We start from the raw sequence: 21,480 nt of genomic DNA on the forward strand, positions 1-21,480 counted from the left end.
TTAAATGATGGGTAAGAAAACAAGAACAGTAACAGATGGGCTTCTTTTAACTGCATTTAAGTTGTTTAGAGCTATTTCTGGGTAAAACAAACCACAACAAACCAACACACACACCAAAAAGCAAACACAATATGCCTTCCTGATGCATATTATTCATCTGAGATTCAACATCTACATTTGTTGAAATAAAAGTGAACTGGAGTCCAGTTTTTAAAGTATACGATTCATGCAATTTAGTGCCCCATTTTTAACTTGCAAAGGTGTTGAAGGAGCTGTTTTATTTGCCAAGAGTCCCTAAATATTACTTTATATTTTCACTGGGGTTTGGGTGCTGATTATTTTCACAGCTAAAAACCTGCCTGGTATGTTTGATCTTCCTCACCAGCACCACAAGGAAAAAACTGTGTTAAGGTCTTTATTCTACCAGGAATAAACACTTCTGAAAACTAACTGGGAATCTCCTTATAGGCAACAATACACGTACAGCTTAATTCCCAGTGTAGTTTTAGGAGGACACTCTTCCACCTGAAATATCGTTATATAAGGTCTTGCACAAAGACCACTATTAGGAAATAAACCAGTGACAGATACCAGCACTCCTCATCGGTCAAGCCAGCAACAGCCAAAAAAAAACATACAAATCCTTTTGCAACCAAAAATGGATATCCCCAAAAATCAGATACAAGAACACCATGAACCCAAGCAGCTCCCAACAGCAGATGCAACAGCACTAGAAATAAAAAAAATTAAATGTTTTTTTTTTCTACAAAGAACTTGCATGTTAAGCATGCTGTGCTGGTTGTGGCTTGTTTAGAGCTAATTCTCTTCACAGTGGCTGCTTACTGGATTGTGTTTTGGATTTGTGCTGGGGAAAATAGTGTTGGTAATCCAGGGATGTTTTGGTTGCTGCTGAGCAGGGCTCACACAGGGTCAAGGCCTTTTCTGCCTCTCACCCCATCCCACCAGTAACTGGGCTGGGGGTGCACATGGATTTGGGAGGGGACACAGCAGGGACAGCTGATCCCAGCTGACCAAGGGGATATCCCAGACCACGGGGTGTCATACTTAGCATGTAAAGCTGGGGGGACAAGGAGGAAGAAGGGAGGGGATGAGATTTCAAGCAATGGGGCTGTCTTCCCAAGTCACAGTCCTGGGTGATGGGCCTCTGCTCTCCTGGAAATGGATGAACATGAGCCTGCCCATGGGAAGTGGTGATTTTAATTTCTTGTTTTTCTTTGCTTGCATGAACAGCTCTTGCTTTCCCTATCAACTGTCTTTAACTCAACCCACAAATTTTCTCATTTTTACTCTTCAAATTCTCTTCCCAATCCTGCTGGTAGGGAATGCATGAGGGGCTGACTTGGGGCTAAAACATGACAAAAAAATATAAAATTCCACAGCTTAGAAGAGGTTTTTGGGTTTTCTTGTTTGATTGTTTTCTGAGTTTTTTTTTATCATAGCTTCTGAGAAAACATCATTACTGATTTGCTTCAGAAATATGAATACTTTAGCTCAATAGACTTACGTATTAATCCTTTGTCTGAACTGGAAGCATTCACATTCAGTTACTCTGTAGCACAGCCTGTACAAGCAGCAAGTTAAGATCACCATCAGAATCAGTTTTCCTCTGACATCAGTACATAATTCCCATTACAGAACAGAAACTGTCTAGGAGAGAAGTTCTAATCATCCATACTGCACTTTAGCATGCAATTGTAGAACAGCTTTTTGGCGGGTGGATTTTTCTTTTGTTTGCTTTTAGTGTTTGCACGGTCTACCATGTTGAAATCACAGAGATAAAAATCCCTGAGCTGCAAAATTGTCAAAGCTGTCTTCAGCCATTGTGAGGTCCAGAAGTGCTCCTTGATTGCTGCACACACATTCATTGCTGGCTTTTCTGAGGAACCTCCCAGCTGAGGTTAGCTTACTGCCTTCCTTCTACTGTATTAAAATGCTCATTTCTGAGATGTTCTATGCTTTAATCATCTTTCTATAAAGGAATTTGAAGGTGTTTTACAGCAGTTGCCCTCTCAGATCAGAGCTGAAGCCCATCTGGCTTCTCACCCTATGGTCAATATCCCTATGAACCATACTTCACAGGATGACATAAGAGTAATGCAGAAAGCATACAAAGAACAAACATTCCCCTCCTCTACGACCCCATAGCCTCAGATCCACTCATTACAGACCAAATGAGCTCTTACATGTAAGGGTTTCCTTTATGTCCAAGTACATCCTAAATTACTATTAGTAGTTTATAAGCATGACCTGTCTTCTTTTTGACTTCCTGGCCAGTTTCAAGCAACTGTGGTGGAAGTGATGAATTCCCACAAGTTTTGTGAAAGTTGGTGATCAGGGAGTAGAGCTGAGGAAAGTACAGAAAGTAGCTTTCACTTCGTGTGACAACAGAAAGTCTTCATGGGAAAATTTTTCCTTAATGATGAGAAAGCTGCAACTGAAATAAGTATTTTATGATACACCAAGGAATTAATCTCTTCATCACAGTGTCTCTCCCATGGTGACTGTCTATTGCCTAATGAGGTGCTACTGTGACTGATGTTTCCACAGCAATTTCAGCATCACTAAGGACTCTCCCCTGTGTGGCTTCTTTGGCTTCCTACAAAAGGGCTTGGTACAACTCAGTAAAAAGTGAACTAATCATGAGAGAAAAATCCAATAGAAACCAAGCTTCAGTTGTTCTGCTATTTTTGTGACCATTTGCATAATTCTGTAGTCTTGAAACTCATAAAATTGCCCTGTTTTAAAAATTCTACTAATTTTTGGTGTATGTGGACATGTTAATTGTGTTTCATGGACATGTTACTTGATAAATGCAACATTTCTTTATGTGAAAGGGGTTTGCTCTTTTTCTCCTGAATCAACATTTGATTTTACAGATTGTCCCATTGATTTCATGTTAGAATGTAGAGTGATTGGAGCTCCCAGCACTCATAAGAAAATTCTCTAAAATTAATTGAACACAGTGCAAGTGTACCAAACAGTTCAGGAACACCTTCCTCCTACCCTTATTTTTTCTGATACTCCTATTAGGACATGATAACATGTTCTGCATACAAGAAAAACTTTTTAAGTACTCATAACACTGCATAAGAACTTTTATTTACATGCATGAGACTCGTCTGTTGCAGCTCCAGGTTTAAGGACCAATAATTCAAATATGGGGCAAGTAGGGAAACAGAAGCACGGGGATGTCTGTCAACTGGGCAAAAGATGGTCAATTACACCAGTCACAGATCTCTGGTAAGAACTAAAACCCCAAAACACTGAGTAAGAAGTTCTGAGTACTAACGTCCTTTCTCTAGCTACCTTCCTCTAGCAATTCTGTGGATGCTAAAAACCAAAGTGTCCTTCAACAAAAACACACTTCAATTCTATTGGTCTTCAAGTTTAAATTATTTCCAGTGCCACTCTTAGACTTCCTCCGGAAGGATTGGTTTTACCATTGTAATACTGGTGTCTGATGTACACACATGGTTACTTTTCAAGTTACTTTTACTGAGGGGACTATCCTACTACCTGGATTCAACCTCCAGTCATGCTTGATATCAATTAAATATTTCCAGATGCCTGAGCAGAATCTAAAAGAATACCCGTGCAATTAGTGAGTGCCATGGATTCTCATCAGTGCATGTGAAAATGGGTCAGCAACACTTAGAGGGTGCACATGTAAAAGATGACATCTCAGGATGCCTTCCAGCTCTCCTCTTCTAAGTCTACAACATACACCATTAAAATAAAGCCTGTGTTGAGCAGTATCTGTTTCTAACAGTATGCAGACCATTTCACCACTTTCTTTGAAAGCTTTTGTTGCGTCCCTGAAGTTTACTTCTTCACCATCCCTCCAAGTTTTATTTCTACCACTCCTTAGACTTTCAATTTTTGCACCTAATTATCCTCCCCCCGTCTGTTTTCTCTAACCTCAGTTTCTTGCCTTCTCTTCTGTATTTCCACTGAAATTTAAACCATGCTTGCAATCATACTGTACTGACTGTTTTCCTAAATCATGTCTGAAAACAAGTGATAAGAACGATCCTAAGACACAGCTGAAGCTGTCAAGGATTCTCTTGAACATTTTAGCTATGAAAGACCTTCAGCTTTGCTGAGAGATTTTGTTTTACTCACTTCATCTACTCTGTCTTAAGATCATGCTGCAAGACACTCTGAACACTAAGAGTTAAGCAGTGCAAGTGGCTCAGTTCTATGCTTTTCAGCCTTAGTGTGCCAGATATTTTTACAGTTTTCGTTATTCCTACACAATTCCCAGCAGCAAGGGCCGGAGCCTGTGTAATGATGTGTGTCACTGAGAGCACTCTCCTTCAATCTGCAGTGCCCAGCCATGCCAGCAGCCAGTCTGCTAGATGATCAGTTAGTATCAAGAATAAAGAGTTTAAGCTGTGTAAATAAGAAGCATTCATGTAGTTGGGAAGGGAGGCATTAGTCATTGTGCTAACAGAATATCCTGACTACAAAAAGGACCATAGTACACACAGATCAAGGATCCGCTTATCACTGATATCAAATAAGAGGATTACATATTGCATTAACCAGAGATGTTTTCATATTCCCTGCTCTCCATATCCCAGGCAATTTTCTCTGGCCTCTCAGAAGAGAGCACTCAAAATGAACTCTTGGAATATAAAAGTTAATAAGCAGGGATGGCTGAGATTCACTAGATCAGCGGGAAGCCAACTTCTCAGCAGCAAAATAAAGATTTCTTCTGTTCTCTTAAGCTATTTCATTGAGCACAAATTCTTTTATTCCACCAAGAACATGAGGTGGCATAGACTCTTTCACCTTACTTCGATAAACTGCCTACACTTATTTACTCTCACAAGAAAGAGAGGCTGTTCCCTTATGGAGCGTGGGGCTGGACAAAGGAAATAGTGCCTGCAAGAGGGCTTGTAGACTAATCAGCAAGGCCCAACTTTACTACAAATGGAGACCAACTGTGCTCTCTAGCGAAGAGTGGCCATTTACAGTTATGAGCAATTCATGGTAAAGAGGAACCTCTGCACTGCTCTACGTTATGTATAGCCACTCTCCTGGCATAAAAGTGATGTGTCAGCTCAGAAGGGTGACCAGGACACCTGAGGAGGTGCTCAGTGATGGCTCCTCCTAGTAAAGCCCTCAAGTAATGTGTAAACAACCAGACATCCTGCAAAGAGAAGCTCCAGTTCTGACAGATCTCCACACCTAATAAATGAGGCTCCAGGACTACCAATTCCACTCTGTGCTGTGGAACTTTCCTCAGGATACTGTCCTACCAATGGTTTGCAGGTGCATTTTTTCAGAATTAGTGCCATTGATTCTTCCCTTGGGTGAAGTGGCAAGGACAGATTTTGCAATTCCAGCTGGTAAAAAACCTCTACTCAAAGAACACAGCATAAGCCAGCTGGATTTTTACAGTAGCTGCACCCTTTCCTTCAATGCAGCTTGCAGTACTATAAGCTAGAAATTTAAGGTAACACCCAAACTCCTTTAATAACTTTTAAAAAGTGAAATAAAATTTGGTATATTATGAGGTACAGCCTCATAATATAGAAGGTTTTTATAAAAAAGATGTGTCTTGAGGACACACTCTGTGTTTATAATACAATAAATCAATGAAGCCGCAATGGGCTCAATCCACTGAAATCTGAATGGAACTTGTAAGCATGTGAAAACTGTATTCCCAGTCAAGTCACACAACCTTTTGAAGGCAATAAGAAAAAGCAGATAAAAAAAATAAAAGAAAGGAAAAATATAATAGCATGTTAAGGGACTGGAATGGACTTTAAAGATCACCTAGGTCCAACATCTGTCACCATGGGCAGGGACATCTTCTACAGGCAGGACACAATGCCTCTGAAGCAGTGCCTGTGCAAGACCCAAGAAGAATTTCTGTTCTCCCTGATGAGGACAGGATTATCTGATAGTGACTTGACACCCATGACAACACCTTTCAGAGGATTTAGAAAAGAAGGATAGTTGTTGGATTCCCACCATCCTACTCTAAATATGAAAGCTGAACAAAAGCCATCAGAGCCTGGCTGATTGAACCTGGAACCAGATCCATGGTCAGATTCATCCAAATGGCTAGTAAAGCCAATAAGACTCTTGATAAGCCTCACTTCTCAGATGAGTGTCATTCTGCATTATTATTTGGTGATTTAAAGCCCCTCTTCAGCCATATTAAAACAGAAAATTGCAGACTGTTAAATCAAAGCCCCCACCCCAGTAAACTGGGTGTCCATAACTGGCCATTCACATAAGAGCTAGACTTGATGGCTCCTGTGGGTCCCTTCCAATTCAGATAATTTTCTGACTGTGAACACTGTAAAACTCAGGTGTTACTCTGTGGTAGAGTTGCTGGAGCTGACTCAGTGCAAAGCCAGATGAGACATTCAAGCCCCAAGTAGTTTTCTTGCTTATTCTTGACCATGAAAATCCCAAATGCTGAAGTGAATCCATGGAGTTCACTTTATAAATTGTCCATCTTTGAGAAGAGATTTTTTATTTTCAGAAAGGGCTTGTGCCAAAGGGCAGAAAATTGAATCTTTAACATTTTTGCTAGTGATTTTCTTCATAATTAGAAGGAAAAATCCCTCAAACCCCCACAGGATTAGAACTGACCCATCATTATTGACCACGCCCAAAACTGATTATAGTAAACTACATTACAACAAAATTATTTTTACCAGCATCCCCGTTCAACTTCACCAGTTCCCAGTGTGTGGAAATAAAATCAGTTTAAGTGGAACAAACATAATAGTGCACTGTTAGAGTACACTAACAAGTGGCTCATGAGTGAGGAGTCCAAGTGGCCAAGGATCAGGTAAAGAGGTGAAGGGCATTCAGGGCTGAGGATAAGAGCTTTCTACTATCTTGGCCGAAGATGAGAGGTAGCAAAGGGGGACAGCGCAGAAGGTGGTGCAGCAGGGAAGGTCAGCCTGGAGAGCGGCTGATGTACACAGCTGTGATGGGAAAGGCACTTCCATCAGAAGTGGGGCACTGAATATCTAAGGGGTGTTACAGGAAAAGTGACAGGATTTCCAATAAAATGTGTAGGTAACTCCCTGCTGTGAGAGTGGGAAGTAGTCAGCTGTGCTCTCTGCACAGAAAAATGTACAAGGGAAAAAAAAAGGAAAATATCTATTTAAACTACATGCCTGAAATACCGATGAGGCATTCACAGAGAGAAATCAGAGATGCAGTAAGGTGCAGAACGCCATGACAGGACATCAGGCAGATAGTCTTGGAAAGAGCTGACCAAGCAGTAGTAACTGCAACTGTGAAAGGTGGTAAAACCAGGTCAGTCCCATCCAGGAGCTAAAAAAATCCCCTACTCAGGGATGGGGATGAGAGGATGAATTTATAAAGTAATGGCTGGGCAAAAATATCAGCATGTTTCCAAATAAAATGTTTTTCATGTGAAGTGCAGTGTCAACAGCAGGAACATAAATCCAAGGACATTTAATTTTTTCCAGAAAAAAAAGCAGAAAAAGTTGAGGAAAAAAATGTGTTAGGCATGGCAAAGTTTGAAGAGACCCATCAATAGTGGTAAAAAGTGCAGCAGAGTAATTTTTCAGAGAGCTGTTTCCTTCTTACTTTCTTTATCAATACATAAGCATTCCCCCTTGCCTCTATCCAGACTTGCATGGCTATGATTCCACCTCACATAATTGCAGCTCAGTGGAGCAATAACAAAATTTTCTCCTAACTTAACCAAAGCATTATTTTCAGAGCATGTCAGTATGAATCTACACACGGTCCTTTATAATTTGTGCTATGTCCTCTTCTAGTTAGGAGATGAGTCTTTAGGCAACATGGTACTTCCTAACCCTCAGCATACTCCTCTTGCCTTTTGCCCAGGTGACAGAAGGTGGGAAATCAGAAAACCAACAGATCCAGGTTTTTACTGATGGTAAAAGTAAGTGATATGAGTAGGAGAGTCAAGCCAGGAATTCGTAGCATGGGTTAAATTGAGGGAGATCAGAAGAGAGACTTGGGAAAGAAAAATCTGTTTGCTGACCTTGAGGGTGTGGAAGGTGGTGACAGTCAACACCTATTTTCTCTCATCGTCACAGCAAGTTTAATCTCAAGCATTTCCATGATACAGGGTGCAAATAATAATTTCTTCCCATTTGGGATAAGGTTTGGTATTGGAAGAGCTCAAATCTCCTTCATCTACTCCTCTAAACTTTATTTTACCTCTTATCACCATTTGCAGCATAAGCAAAGCAATCCTTTTCATATTCTTTAGAGTTTTTCCCCAGAGGTCTACTTTATATCCTATTACAGTACTACATGGGAATTAAATTAGCAGATGCCAAGCCAATTGCCCAGGGAATTTAGCAATGTAGTCTTTGAAATTTACTAAGAGTGGAACATGTATTTGCTGCAAAAATAAAATGACATGGGTTTCTCTAAAAACTGCAGCAGGTTCACAGTTTTGTCTTTTCTAGTCTAAACTAGAAGTAACATAAACCCCTAAATACACGAAATATTTATATTACCTTTTGTGAGTCAAAACTGAAAAAAATACACATTCTAAAGACAGCTATATGCCTAAATTCAGGCCTCCTCTGTTCAGAAAATCCCTAAGAGACAAATATCTAACAAATGGATTCTTCAGGAGAATTTGAGAGAAAGATCATACATGTTACCCTTTATTTTTAAACAAAGGAATTTGGTGTATTCTTCATCTTTCCTCATATTCAAAGGTGGAACAATTATTTACTTTTTTCTCTGCTTTTTTAAGGAACCAGCATGCAAAGCATGCTTTTGACTCCATAGAAACAGCATTTTAATGTCAGTCAAATTAATAAAGCCCCAAAATTTACAGGAACCAATTTTAAACAGCGTCAGGGCAGACAGAAGAAGAATACGCTTGCAAATCAGAAAATGGAAGACAGGCTCCAAGCTTCCTACATTTATTTTTTTTGTATGGTTTATTATGTCAGCAAAGACCTCCTCTTCCTCAAGAGTTAAACTCACTTGAGCAAGAAGCAGCCTCACTCTCTCCTTTAGAAGTACCTTTACACATGGTAACTGTTCATACCCTGTGCAATATTTGGGCAGACAAAAGGCTTACTGTAAGTTTCTGGTAAGTTTTTCTTTTTCAAAAAGTCAAAACTAGTATGAAGTATTTTATCCCAGCATTAACTAATGTAATAAGAACAAAGCATTGTAGGAAAAAATTAAACCCTTGCCTTATGAGAGGAAAAGTAAGATCATGGCTAATGTGTCTGGGAAACCTCCTAGGTATGGTAGTGATGGATCCCAACAGTGGAACACAGACAAACCTTAACTGCAGCTCAAATGTAAAGAGATGACATCTGACAGGAATTATGGGAATTCTAGAAAAATATACATGCCAGGCTACAAGCCTATGCACTTCCAGCAGGAACAATAACTGAGTCTACATGTATTTACCTGTAAGAGTAAGTAAAATAAAGAGCAGAATAAATTTTGCATTGAAAAACCCTGCAATTAAAAAATTGAGTCAATCCTCCAAACCTTCATCATTAAAAATAAACTACAACATATTTATTTGTCAATTGTTAATTCAGACTTCAAAAACAGTTGCATTGCTTTTTCTCCTCAAACTGTAGGTATTAGACACATATGTATAAAGAACATGCATGCAAATCCAGCATTAAAAAATCATTAAATATCAGGAGATCACTGAATATCAGAAGAAAAATTAGTAGGACTGTAATGAATCTCATTATGATCTACTAGAAAAAAACAAATAAAAAACCCAAACAAACAAAGCAAGGAAGACTGTTTTAGTCTTGGTCCTTACTGCTCACACAAGTTATACCAAGCTCTCCATGAGCACAGACTAGATAATAATGTCTCGTCTGGGGAGGAATTGAATCCTCAGGCCCAAAAAGTACACTCTAACTAGATCCCAAGCCCACAGATCAACACATCTCCTTGTCTCCACCTTTCTCACTGATAAAGAAACCCAGATGCTGTGCCAGCAAAGGACACCTTTAGATCCCAAAATACTTGAAGTGGATGAAGAAGGGTCACCCTCTATCCTGCACCTCATGCCCAATGAAGCAGACTCAGGCACAGTATGCAGAGAACAGGGATGCATGGGCAAAAAACCCCGAGAAAGTCTGCAGAGTCCTACAGACCGCAACACTGAATTTTGAATGGCTCAAGTGCTACCAGTGATCAGATTGGCCAAATGCAGGGATGCTCACATCTTAGTGTTAGCAACTCACTGGGGGCAACCACAGTTCTGAATGAGATACAGCCCTGCCTCAAAAATGCACACCCTAGCACACCATTGATTCATTCTCTAGAGCTATCATGTATTTCCAGACAGAGCTTTGAACTTGTATCAGCAAGATCAATACTGCTGCCTTTTATAGATCAGAACTCTGAGGCCTCACACTTACTACTTCAGCATATATGAAAGACTAGCAGGATATAAAGGGATCACATTCAGCTGGATGTGTTAAGACACAAGAAAAATCAAACAGGCAGGTCTTTGGCTCCACATTACTCCAAAAGTCAAGATGAAAGCAGATGTTACCGGCCATGCCATCTTTCTGAGCATTATGACTGCATTCTTAGCAGTTGTGATGCCAAACACAAACCCAGCCTGAAACAGCATTAACACTACTGCCAGTAGATCTTCTGACTTCCTAGAGTGACCTGTCAATTTGCTCATCAGCAGATAATTTTTCCTTATCTAACACTGAACTTTATTGTTTAGAGTATTGTTATGTTAGAGACTCCTGCTACAGCCTACCTCTCTGCTCTCTGGCTGCCACAGCAGCTTCACAGTGGTGCTTCCTACCTCTCCATCTGAGAGGCTTTAGGACTAGAGAAAAGGAGGTTTGCTTCCAGCTAGAAAAACTGACATTCTTTTGCAGCCAGCCTCTACCTTGCATTGAGGCTGTGAGTAGAATAATTCAAAAGTCAATACCATTGACCCTGTGTGCCCAAATACTCTGGTGATCACCATATTTCACAAATGTTTACTGGAAAAAAAAGCACATGGCTCAATAACTGTGTTGTACAGGGCACTGTGGATCCCCAAGGAGACCCTGAGCTGAGTGCTGGGTAGTGCAGAACAACTCTCCACATAGAGTAGGGCAAGTAAATCCCTCCCTGTCACATACCCACCTCTTGTTCAGCCCTCTGGACACAGTCTAAGGAACCTCCCCTCATTCATAGGTGGCAACATAATTCTGAAACTTCACAATATTTTTGTTTCATCCCAAAAGCCTTTAGGAGCCTACGGATGTGATGGTAAAGGAACAGAAGTAGGATGAAACTTAAAGAGAAAAGGAAACTGCAGCATTGCAGCTTATATAGGACAAGAACAGAATATAGGCAAGTCATGGAAGCATCAACATAAATGCCACCTTCTTGCCACAACTGAGTCACAATTTCATTAAAACCAGAAAAGCTATTTTTGCAAGAATTCAGAAAAATTCTCCTCCAAAACTAAACTTGGTGGGAATTTCAAGTCCATTTCTCTGTGGCTTAACATGTGATCATAAACTCAGATCAGTCACCTCCCAAATAATTAATGTCAAAATCAACAACAACAACAAAAAAGTGTTTCATTTTTATGCTAACTGCCTTTGCACCGCTTTGGGGCTGCATACAGCCCCAGTGGAGAGCAGCTTCTCAAATGTGTACTTTTGTCTGGTAAGCATCCAATTTCAGATGACCTCAAGCATTGTGGATGTTCTAGCATCTATACACGTGTGCCACTGACATTACATGGATGGTACCCTGGAATACATGATTAATTTTTGTGTATTTTGTCCCTCTTTGAGACAATAAGTTATATAAGCAGCAGTTTCAATTATTCAGGCAAGCAGCTAGAAAGAGCAGACCTCAATTGCTTTATTTTTTAAATGTATACTTGTAAATTAAGAAGCATTTCAAGATTAGGCATCTGTCCAATTCTTTTTATCATTTAGTGTGTTATGCTAATGAGAATGCTGTTTCTTTAATTATATCATCTGAAGAAAAAATTGCATTCAGTCCCTTGATCTTCTTTAAAACCATTCCCATGCTTGATTCCCCCATAGGCTTTTAATCACGCTGCCTCAGTGTGAAACTCTGCATTTGAGCAAAACTCTTCTCAAAGCTGGTTCACTGAGAAAGTTTAAATTGTTCTCTCATTGGAGCTGTGTCCTCTACACTCAGCAGCTTTAGGAGGAAGAGCCATAAGATTCAAGCTAGCACTAGCTCAAATGAAGAGTAATGGTGGCACTTAACATACTGTGTATGCAACATACTAAATGCCAGGACTTGTTAGACAGGGGTAGAGAGACAACTGAAGTGAGCTATAAAATAATACCTTTCCATGACACTTCACAGTAGAATTCAGTAAAGCCTATTTAAAAATCAAAGCATGTTTCATCAGCTGTTAAACTTCACTATGCAAAATTACCCATATATGATGTTCACAGGCATTTGTTATTAGTCAAATGCTTCACTGTGCCTTTTTTTTTCTCTTTTAGCACACACACTACAATAACTAAAGCAAATGTATGTTCCAGTTATGGTATATCCATTTAGAGTTTAACTGCAGTATTTGTTAACACGTTGGGCTTTCATCCTACACTGATAGACTGGATTTTGTTGAAAGTAAGAACCAAATTGCAATAACATCTTGAAGCAAAGTATTTACAAACAAATATTCTGACACCTCATTTATCAGTTTTGCCATAAAATTGGCTTATACATGATTAATTATGAAAAATAAACACAGCATGCTTTGATGCACTTTTACTTTGAAATCCAGGTCACACTTTGTTTTGAAATTCAGAAAAACAATATGAATAATATAATTAACATATCAGAAGATTCTTTGCAAGTTACTTTAAGCAAACTAAACCAGGAGCTTATGAAGTTGTTGCTATTCTGTCATTGCAGACAAATTATTTCTTAACCTTTGTTTATAAACTTCACTTTATTTGACTAATTCTTTGCACAGAAGAGTTCTTGGAGTAGGCATCCTCCTACTAAGCCACACAATGCTGAATGAAAAGAGTCTTTTTGTCCCAAAACATCTTCAAGCTAATTCCTGCTCTGGGGACTTGTTTCCAGCTGGAATGCTGCTCCTTAGAAACAAATCAGTAATGGTGTGATTATAGATGGGAAACCAGAAACTTGAGATGTAGAATCATAGATTCATTTAGGTTGGAAAACACCCTTAAGATCATCAAGTCCAACCATTAACTCAGCACTTCCAAGTCCGCCACCAAACCATGTCCCAAAGTGCCACACCAGCACATCTTTTAAACACTCCCAGGGATGGTGACTCAACCACTACCCTAGGCTGCCTGTTCCGATGCTTGACAACTCTTTCTGGGAAGGGGCAGATTAGGGTTTTCCTAATCTAAAACCCAATCTAAACCTTCCTTCATGCAACTTGAGGGCCTTTCTCTTGTCCTACTTCTTGTCACATAGAAGGACTTGGACCTGGCTACACCCTCCTTTCAGGCAGTTGTAGAGAACAACAAGGCATCCCCTGAGCCTCCTTTTCTCCAGGCTAAGGAACCCCAGACTTCTTAGCTGCTCCTCACAGGACTTGTGCTCCAGACCCTTCCCCAGCTTCATTTCCCTTCTCTGGACACACTCCAGCACCTCAATGTCTTCCATGCAGTGAGGGGCTCTGAACTGAGCGCAGGATTTGAGGTGCTGCCTCACCAGTGCTGAGTAAGGCTTTCACAACCCACCTGAGTACATACAGTGAGTCATTCTACAGGTTCTGCAGTCATGGCACTTAGTTGTCAAAATACCTTTGTGATGACACATTTCAGTATTATACTGTGTTTTCTCAGGCATTTGCATTTGATCACCTCATGTGAACTATCCTCTGTCTGTACAGCTCCTTACAGACCCTCCCCAAGTCTGTATGTGAGAGTCATTTCTGGCAAGAGAACAAGATCACACCTTGACCAGCCACTTGCTGGTGAGAATTTAATTTCTAGGTGCACATTGTTTTCACTAAACCATTTATCTGGTTATCACAGTAGCAGCCATTTCTCATGACTTTACTTTCAAGACCTTCCCAAGGAATGAGAAAAGAGAAGATTTATCAGCTTTTGACCTCAGCTGCTTTCTAGAGCCAGCCCCAGCACCAACTCCAGCTCAGGAAGTTTGCCTTGGTGCACAGCAGCCGAGCAGTGACCACTGGCTTGCAAAAGGCCACATGGGCTGGGAGCTGCCAACTGAAGAGCTCTGACCAGCAAACAAGAGCCTTCCCATGTCAAAACAAATGGCCAAAATACTTGTGATTGCTGTATTGCAGAGCTAGAAATAGAAAGCAATTCTTTCACCATACTGTGGTATTTGAATAGCTTCTCTTTTAAAAGGGCAAACAGTTCATTCCCCTGAAAGCTTGCTTGCAATGGCAATGGCTGGGCTTCATTTCAGTAAATATTAGAATTGCCTTTTTCAAAAAGGAAGCTCAATTCTTTTAAAGGTTAAGAAGGTAACAGACAAACACACGATTAAAAAAAACCCAAAACACTAAAAGGTATTGTACTTATTTATGAGAAAAAGAGTGGGAAGATAAAGCCATGGATACCACATGTCCAAGAAGGAAAACAGAATCTAGAGTATTGACAAATGACAAGCTGAGAGAGAGGCTGAGGTCTGCTAGAAATCCATCAAGTGAGGTATTTCTCAAGTATGTATCCTCAAAGGTATGAAAAATATTGTCACACTGAATCTTATTCTAGCAGAGAATCTGTTCTGGAAGGACCACTTTAAAAGTGTGGCTTTGGGAAAGTCTGCAAATTTTAGTCATGGCTTAGGACAAGTGATCAGTGAAATCAACTCCAGCTGATGTTATATTGGATTCCTACTGGATACAGGTAACCATTTAACCAGAAAATTATGATTTAATACAGGCAAATGGCAATGCTCTAATTTCTTTTGCAAATGGAAAACAATGTGCAATCTTAACCAGTATCTAATTTATTTGTTTGGATATTTTAGAAAGACCATTTCTCAAAATTAAAAACAAATCATATGTTAAACTGAGCAGGGGAAAATAGTCACATACAAAAATATAAAAGGACCCGCTAAGGGATGATTTATTACGTGACAAAAATAAAAAGGAAAGTCGCGGTGCTACAGACATGAAAGGAAGCTTTTATGGTTGAAGAGTCCTAGCTACAGAGAGCGAAAGCAGCAGCAGAGAAATCTGTAAAACAAATGCATAGTACATAACAGATGGGGGAAAGACACTGTTAGCAATGAATACAAATTAATATTGCAGAAATGCAAGCAAACAATGGAAGCAAAAAAACAGTAAAAAATTGTGGTGAGGTTTATGGCAATAGGAGCTCCTCCCTAAATGAACAAGAATGAGAGAATGCCAAGCAATGACTTCAATAGTTGGTCATTCCAGACAAAAAAAGACAGATTTGACAACTACTTTTCTGCATTCAGAAAGATGCAAGGTGCCCTATTCACTTGTTACAGTGATAAAGATACCACTATGACTTGAGAGAGCTTTAAATAGCCCCTCAGTTCAAACCCTGCATTCAAGAGCAGAGAGCAGGTGAATCAATAACTTTTAATTCAATGACTCTTTTAAAAGCCATAGGTGCACTAAAGGTTCCTGGTGACTGGAAAGACTTGCTATCAAAGCAGCATTTACAAGGGTTAAGTGGGATAAGCAAAGCACCCATCAAGCAGTTAGACTGACATCAGTAGTAAGCAACAGCAGGGAAAGATTAGCATGGGACACAATCAATAAGGCATTGAAAGACAGTCACATAATTAACACCAATCAACACAGCTGTATGGAAAACAGGCCTGGCCATGTAAATCTGATCATTTGCATGCAGTGACATCATCATTTGATAATGGTATGTGCTGACAGGACGTATTTCTAGCCCTAATTTCCCACTAGGCAGTGATTTAAAGTCATGCTATACATAAAATCCTGAATTAAAAGATTCACCATACTAAATCAACACTGTTCATAGCAAGTGAATTTCAAAAGTGACTAGCTAAATGGATTACTATACTGAGAATCAACATCCTGATAACAGAATCCTTGTCAGTTCAGCAGGGGAAAAAAGTGAAGTACAACACTCAGAAGCTCAAAAGAGATACAGACTGTCTTGGAAGGCAAGGCTCATTATTTACTGAAATTTAATGGTGGCATGGTAGATTGAGTACTACTGGCACCCTTTAAATCAAACCTGGTCTCTTTCAGAAAGATGTGCTAAATAAAAATTAAAGGACTACTACTAAAATGCTATGAATTCCTCTGACCTCCACAGAGCAGGCAAGAAGAATAGATATTCATGTGGTCCTCTTTGGTCTTTAAATTCATAAGCCTAGGAAACAATGACCCAAACATTATTAATCCCTCAGGAATTTAATGCAATAAGTGAATCATGCTTAATCCATCTGATACAGAGTAAAGTGTCTTGAGTATTTCTATGGGTTTTCAACTGTAATCCAGTGTTAAATTGCTGGATGACTGTTAAAATATTATCAAGTCACTCCCCTGAATTTCTGATTTTTTGGCTGAAAGCAGTAAAAATCCATCCCTATGCACAAATAGGGAGGGGCAGTTTCAAACTCTTGATCCACACCTCCCCACATAGATCACTTCAACCTGTTCCTAGGAAGTGTTATTAACAGTGACACAACCAGAACAGTATTTCCATGGCATATCAGAAAGCCTCCTAGCAGGCCCAGCTGTGACTAACACTAATTTCATGCAATTAGAGTTGTGCTCTTATATACCCATCATCTTCCTAAGCTGTGGGCTGAGATCAGTACAAGAGGTGAAAGTCACATTACCCCTGCCAAACATTATTTGATTCTGTCTGTTTGAAACAAAACAGAGGGTTTTGAAAATGCCATTCCTGGAAACAACTCTGGAATGGGCCAGAAGACTTTATACTTCCAGTTTTGCAGCAGGCACCAAAATTGCTTCAAGATTTACAACCCCAATGATGAGTAGGCACAGTTACAACCACTTTTAAACCAGTGCCATTTGTAACAATGGAAATGCGTTTAAAAATGTTTCTATACAATCTTTGCATCACTCAGTGTCCTGCAGTGCTGTCCTCCAAGAGAAGACTTGCACTGCACTGGGCATTCTCTTCTTTCATGTGGGACAATACAACAGGGCTGGAGCATCACAAGCCACCTGTGAGCCCATAAACACAAGATTCCTCCTCTTTGGTGTTTAGCCACCTGATGCTGCAGGATTATGACCAGGATGTATGTGCCACCCAGAAGACAGTGACACTCCAGTTCAATCACTTATTTCCTAGCCATAATCACAGTATTTGTGACTGAGTGTGACTGTCACCAGAGAAACTGCTTTTGACTTTGGGTCTCCCCAGTGGAAAGAGCAACTTTCCATCAACTTATGCCCTGTTGATGCCTGAACTTGTCCAGCCAAACTGTTTTTTATCACTTGAGGGACAGGATCATGCCTGGCCACAGGAGATGCATACACAGAGCCTTCAGCAGGCATTGTTATTGCTTACCATGAATACAGCCTTGTGCCACCACAGCACAGTTTTACCAGGATCTATGTCACGGTCTTCTCCCCACTGACAAAGTTATGCCTTCCCAAGCATGAAAGACTATCTTCAAATAGTGTTATAATGCCTCAAAAAGCAACAGGACTTACTTTAGATATATATAGTACATTGGTTTAGATAGTCATATTTCCAGTGTATGCTATGCCTAACAAACAAAGCAAAAACATTAGGAAAGCAAAGGTCTTTGTTCGATAATTTCCCACAGTAAAAAAGCCTCATGGTCTGCTTTGAAATTACCTTTATCTCTACTCCTTACACAATCATTAAATGGAATTTTCATTGGATAAAATAGCACTATTAAAAAAAATTCAAAGATTTCTTGAAGGAGTTCTTTAGTGGTAAATACCTTCAAAAGATGAAATCAGACATTAATAATACTGAAGACAAGCTTACCCAAAATTCTGGAAAAACAAGTTTTTCTTCCATTGGTGATAGTTTGCCTTAGAAGACAGTCCAAGGGTGGAAACCTTACAAAAAAAGAAAGAAAAACCAAAACAAAAGACTCATTAGAACTAGAGTAGGTAACAAGGCCATACACCATCAAATCTTCTGTAAACACAGTGCTCAAGATTAAACATCCTGCTCTTCTGATTAGGATCCTGTCCAAGTTTCCTGGCATTAGCTCACAGATAAGCTGATCTGCCTTAGCACTGAGTGAAGTGAAGCAATGCACCTACTCTTAAAAGGGGAAGAGGCTACAAAACCTTTGTGAAACAAACTCCACATTTTCTGTTCCTCTTCCTCTGGAATATCTTTAGAGTAAGTCAACACTCGAGTCAAATTTAGATACAGAAACTGAATGGGAAGCACAGATTCCACCCAGTCAGGTTTTCATATATTTACAGAGATCATTGTTTTAAAGACACTCTGTGCTACTTGACACCTTGTCCCCTTGCCACATTTTGATGTGATATGGGTGATGTGGTGTTGCTCAGGGAGATTTAGCTGCATTTGCTTGTGATGAGATCATCAGAAAAAGTATGGAGGGAAAGAAGGAAAACAAGAAAGGGTGAGGAAGATCATCTGGAAAGCATACAGAAGGAACTTCTCACAGAAGTCAGGAAAAGACTGCAATCACAAAAACTAAACACTGGAATCAGAGAATGTGAGTTATGTCAAAAAACAACAGGTCAAGGCAGAGAAGGAAAGAAAGCCAGTCCTGAGATTTGACAAGCAGTCATGAAATGTGCTTTTACCAATGGTAAAAAAAGGCCAAAGCCAGACTGTTGAGATTCAGAGATGAAACAAGAACAGGCTCTCTCAAGTAGCACTAACCAGATTTAAAAGATAATAAAAGAGGTGAAAAATATTTTGGGTTTGGATTTTAGAGGGGAAAAAAATATATGGGATTTTTTAAATTATGTCAGTGATGTGCATTTATTTATATTATGATGGGAAACAGACAGGAGATATTAAAATGAAGAATTAAGACATATGAGTGCATGCAAGACCAAGATGAGGCATCTTACTGTGGGACCAGCAGAGCAGGTGGAATTTAGGTGAAACCTGACAGTACAATAGAGAAAAGGGAAGAGAAAGAGAAAGAATGGGGAAGTAAAGGCAAAGGAGGAAGGGGAGATCATGACAGTCTTTTTTCCTTGTGGTAAAGACCAAGTGGTGAAAAGTTAGATGAAAATCTTGGAAAATATTAAAAGATGTAAGGTATAAATGGCATTTTAGGAAACAGATTTAATCAAATAGTCTTTCAAAATGTTTTGTTCACATGCAACTGATGGTAGCCACTTATGATACATTTCACATGAATGTGGTAAAATACCAAATCCAAAATAACTCTCAGCCAAGCATGCACTAATGGCTATGAAATTTGTATTTTAATATGAAATTCCAGGTACATTTTACCATTTTCCCCCATCTTCTATTTCCCAACAATGCAGGCTGCTTCTTTTCAAATAATTCAGTAAAATTAAGTTGTGTGTTCAGCCTCATTAGCTACCATCTCCATTCCCCTGCAGTTTTAATTAGATAGGTCTCTTTGTGCACAGCTGCCTCAATCCTTCCCCCCAAACAATCCCACAATGTTGCTTCTTTCACATCATCATTCTTCAAATGCTCCCAATTACACCAGAGGCAGCCCAGGTGATCAGGGCAGTGCAGAGCTCTCCCATGGAGATGGCAAGGCAGGATCTGCACCCAGCAATACACACACACTCCTTGGGCAGGGCTGAGCTGCCTTTCCACACTGTTTCACCCATTTTAAATAAGAAAATGTAATTAATGACAATTTATGACAGAAGGGTCAAACCCTCTGCATGGACACCAAGCCCCAGACTCTTCCCAGTAGCCTCCTTTCTGCTCCATGAGCCATCCATCATCTCCACACCCACCCCATGAAATCACAGAGCAGGAACAAGGCTCCCACACCCCACCAAAGCTGGGGGGATCACAGATGTCCCCTGACCTCAGAATGATACCTGGCTGCAGCTCTTCCCCCACAGCACCCACCCTGGCAAGCCCCAGCACATCCCTCGAGGAATCAAGACATGGCACCATCCCAGAGACAGGAGAAAGCCTCACAAGGATCTGCTCCAAAGGTCTGATCTAGCCTTAGGTTTTTTAGGAGTTTCTTGGGTGGTTTTTTTTTTTTTTTAACTAGCACAGGAACAAAGTTACCAAAACCATAAGATGACCAGTTTTCAGCTGGAAATGGAGGTAAATGCTGATGTTTCAGGAAAAAAAAAAATGGAAGTGGCAAAGGATCAGGTCTACTCATGAGGAGCAAGGCAGGGCTCCCACTTCAACCACTACTTGCAATCTTTTAGAAGAAAGATTGTAAATCCAGCAAGCATGATTTTTTGGGGTTTTTTGGCAGAAAACCCCTCAGAGCAAAGGACCTCCGCTCCATGGCCATCCTGCAGCCCCAGAGGAGAGCCTGGGGAGCTCAGCACCACTCCCAGGCTATTCCTGGCTGCCCAGGGTCAGCAGTGGCACAGCAGGGATTAAAGCAACTTAGATTTGTTATGTAAGGGACATGTTGCTCATGGCTTCTCTCAAATCCCAAAGATGTTGCTATTATGTAATAGGAACAATCAAACAGGGCAGCTTTTCTGTGATTTGATTTTTTAAAAGTGCTGAGCAGCTGAAAATGAACAGTGGGATTCTGTCAGACTCAGTGTTATGTTTTCCACTCTAAATCCAAGTTTAACCTTAAAAATGCTGTAGCTTATAGGGACAATGACTCAGCTCTCACTTCACTCTAGATACAGAAAAAGAAAGAAAACTTCTTCTACCTCCCCACCAGGTGACGAGCACAGCTTTCACCTTCTGAACCAAGGCCAAGGGCTTTCATTGGTTCAGCATCAGTATCTTGCTGGCTCTACTGACATTTAAGGATTACTCATATGAATAAAGGCTGAGGACCTGGCTCTGAACTTTGCTGCTTGGATTGGATGGTGGCTGTGAGCCACCCTGACACTTGGGCTTTCATCAATGAAAAATGCAAGCTCATTTGCCAAAGTCTCAAGAGTTTGTCTTCTTAGATTATTACTGTAACAGTTTTGATGGTAATGCACACAATTTTACATGATACATCCATGCATAGACATACTACTTAAAAAAAACATGCATATTAATGCAACAAATCCCATTGTTTCTGTAAATCACTTGACTCGTACTTGAGACATGCTCCAGCAGTATCAAGGATGGATAGATGCAGATGTTTCAGCGAGTCCTGGTTGACAATTTGGTCAAGCTGCCATCATATCAAGATTAGTACTTCAGCCAGTCCGGTTTTGTTTTAGAAACTTACTAATTTCCAGCTTACAAACAATGACCAAAGAATTTTTCCTTTTTTTTTTCCCCAACGTTTTCTTAGTTTGAGATCTGAAAAGGAGAAGAGCACTCTTTTGATGTAGAGCTGATTTCCTATCTATTCTCCTAGCCTCTCAAG

General features: G+C 40.0%; 1 protein-coding gene across 1 annotated transcript in view; it reads right to left on the reverse strand.

Moving 5' to 3' along the window:
* MTUS2 (microtubule associated scaffold protein 2) overlaps positions 1-18,042 on the reverse strand; it is a 252,775-nt gene extending 234,733 nt beyond the window's left edge. The window contains exon 1 of the mRNA XM_036404074.2: positions 17,967-18,042. The gene's annotated coding sequence lies outside the window, so the exon portion shown is untranslated. The remainder of the gene's footprint in view (positions 1-17,966) is intronic.
* Between the last annotated feature and the right edge of the window lie 3,438 nt (positions 18,043-21,480).

Source organism: Molothrus ater, chromosome 2, assembly GCF_012460135.2.
Source record: "Molothrus ater isolate BHLD 08-10-18 breed brown headed cowbird chromosome 2, BPBGC_Mater_1.1, whole genome shotgun sequence".
Lineage (NCBI taxonomy): Eukaryota > Metazoa > Chordata > Aves > Passeriformes > Icteridae > Molothrus > Molothrus ater.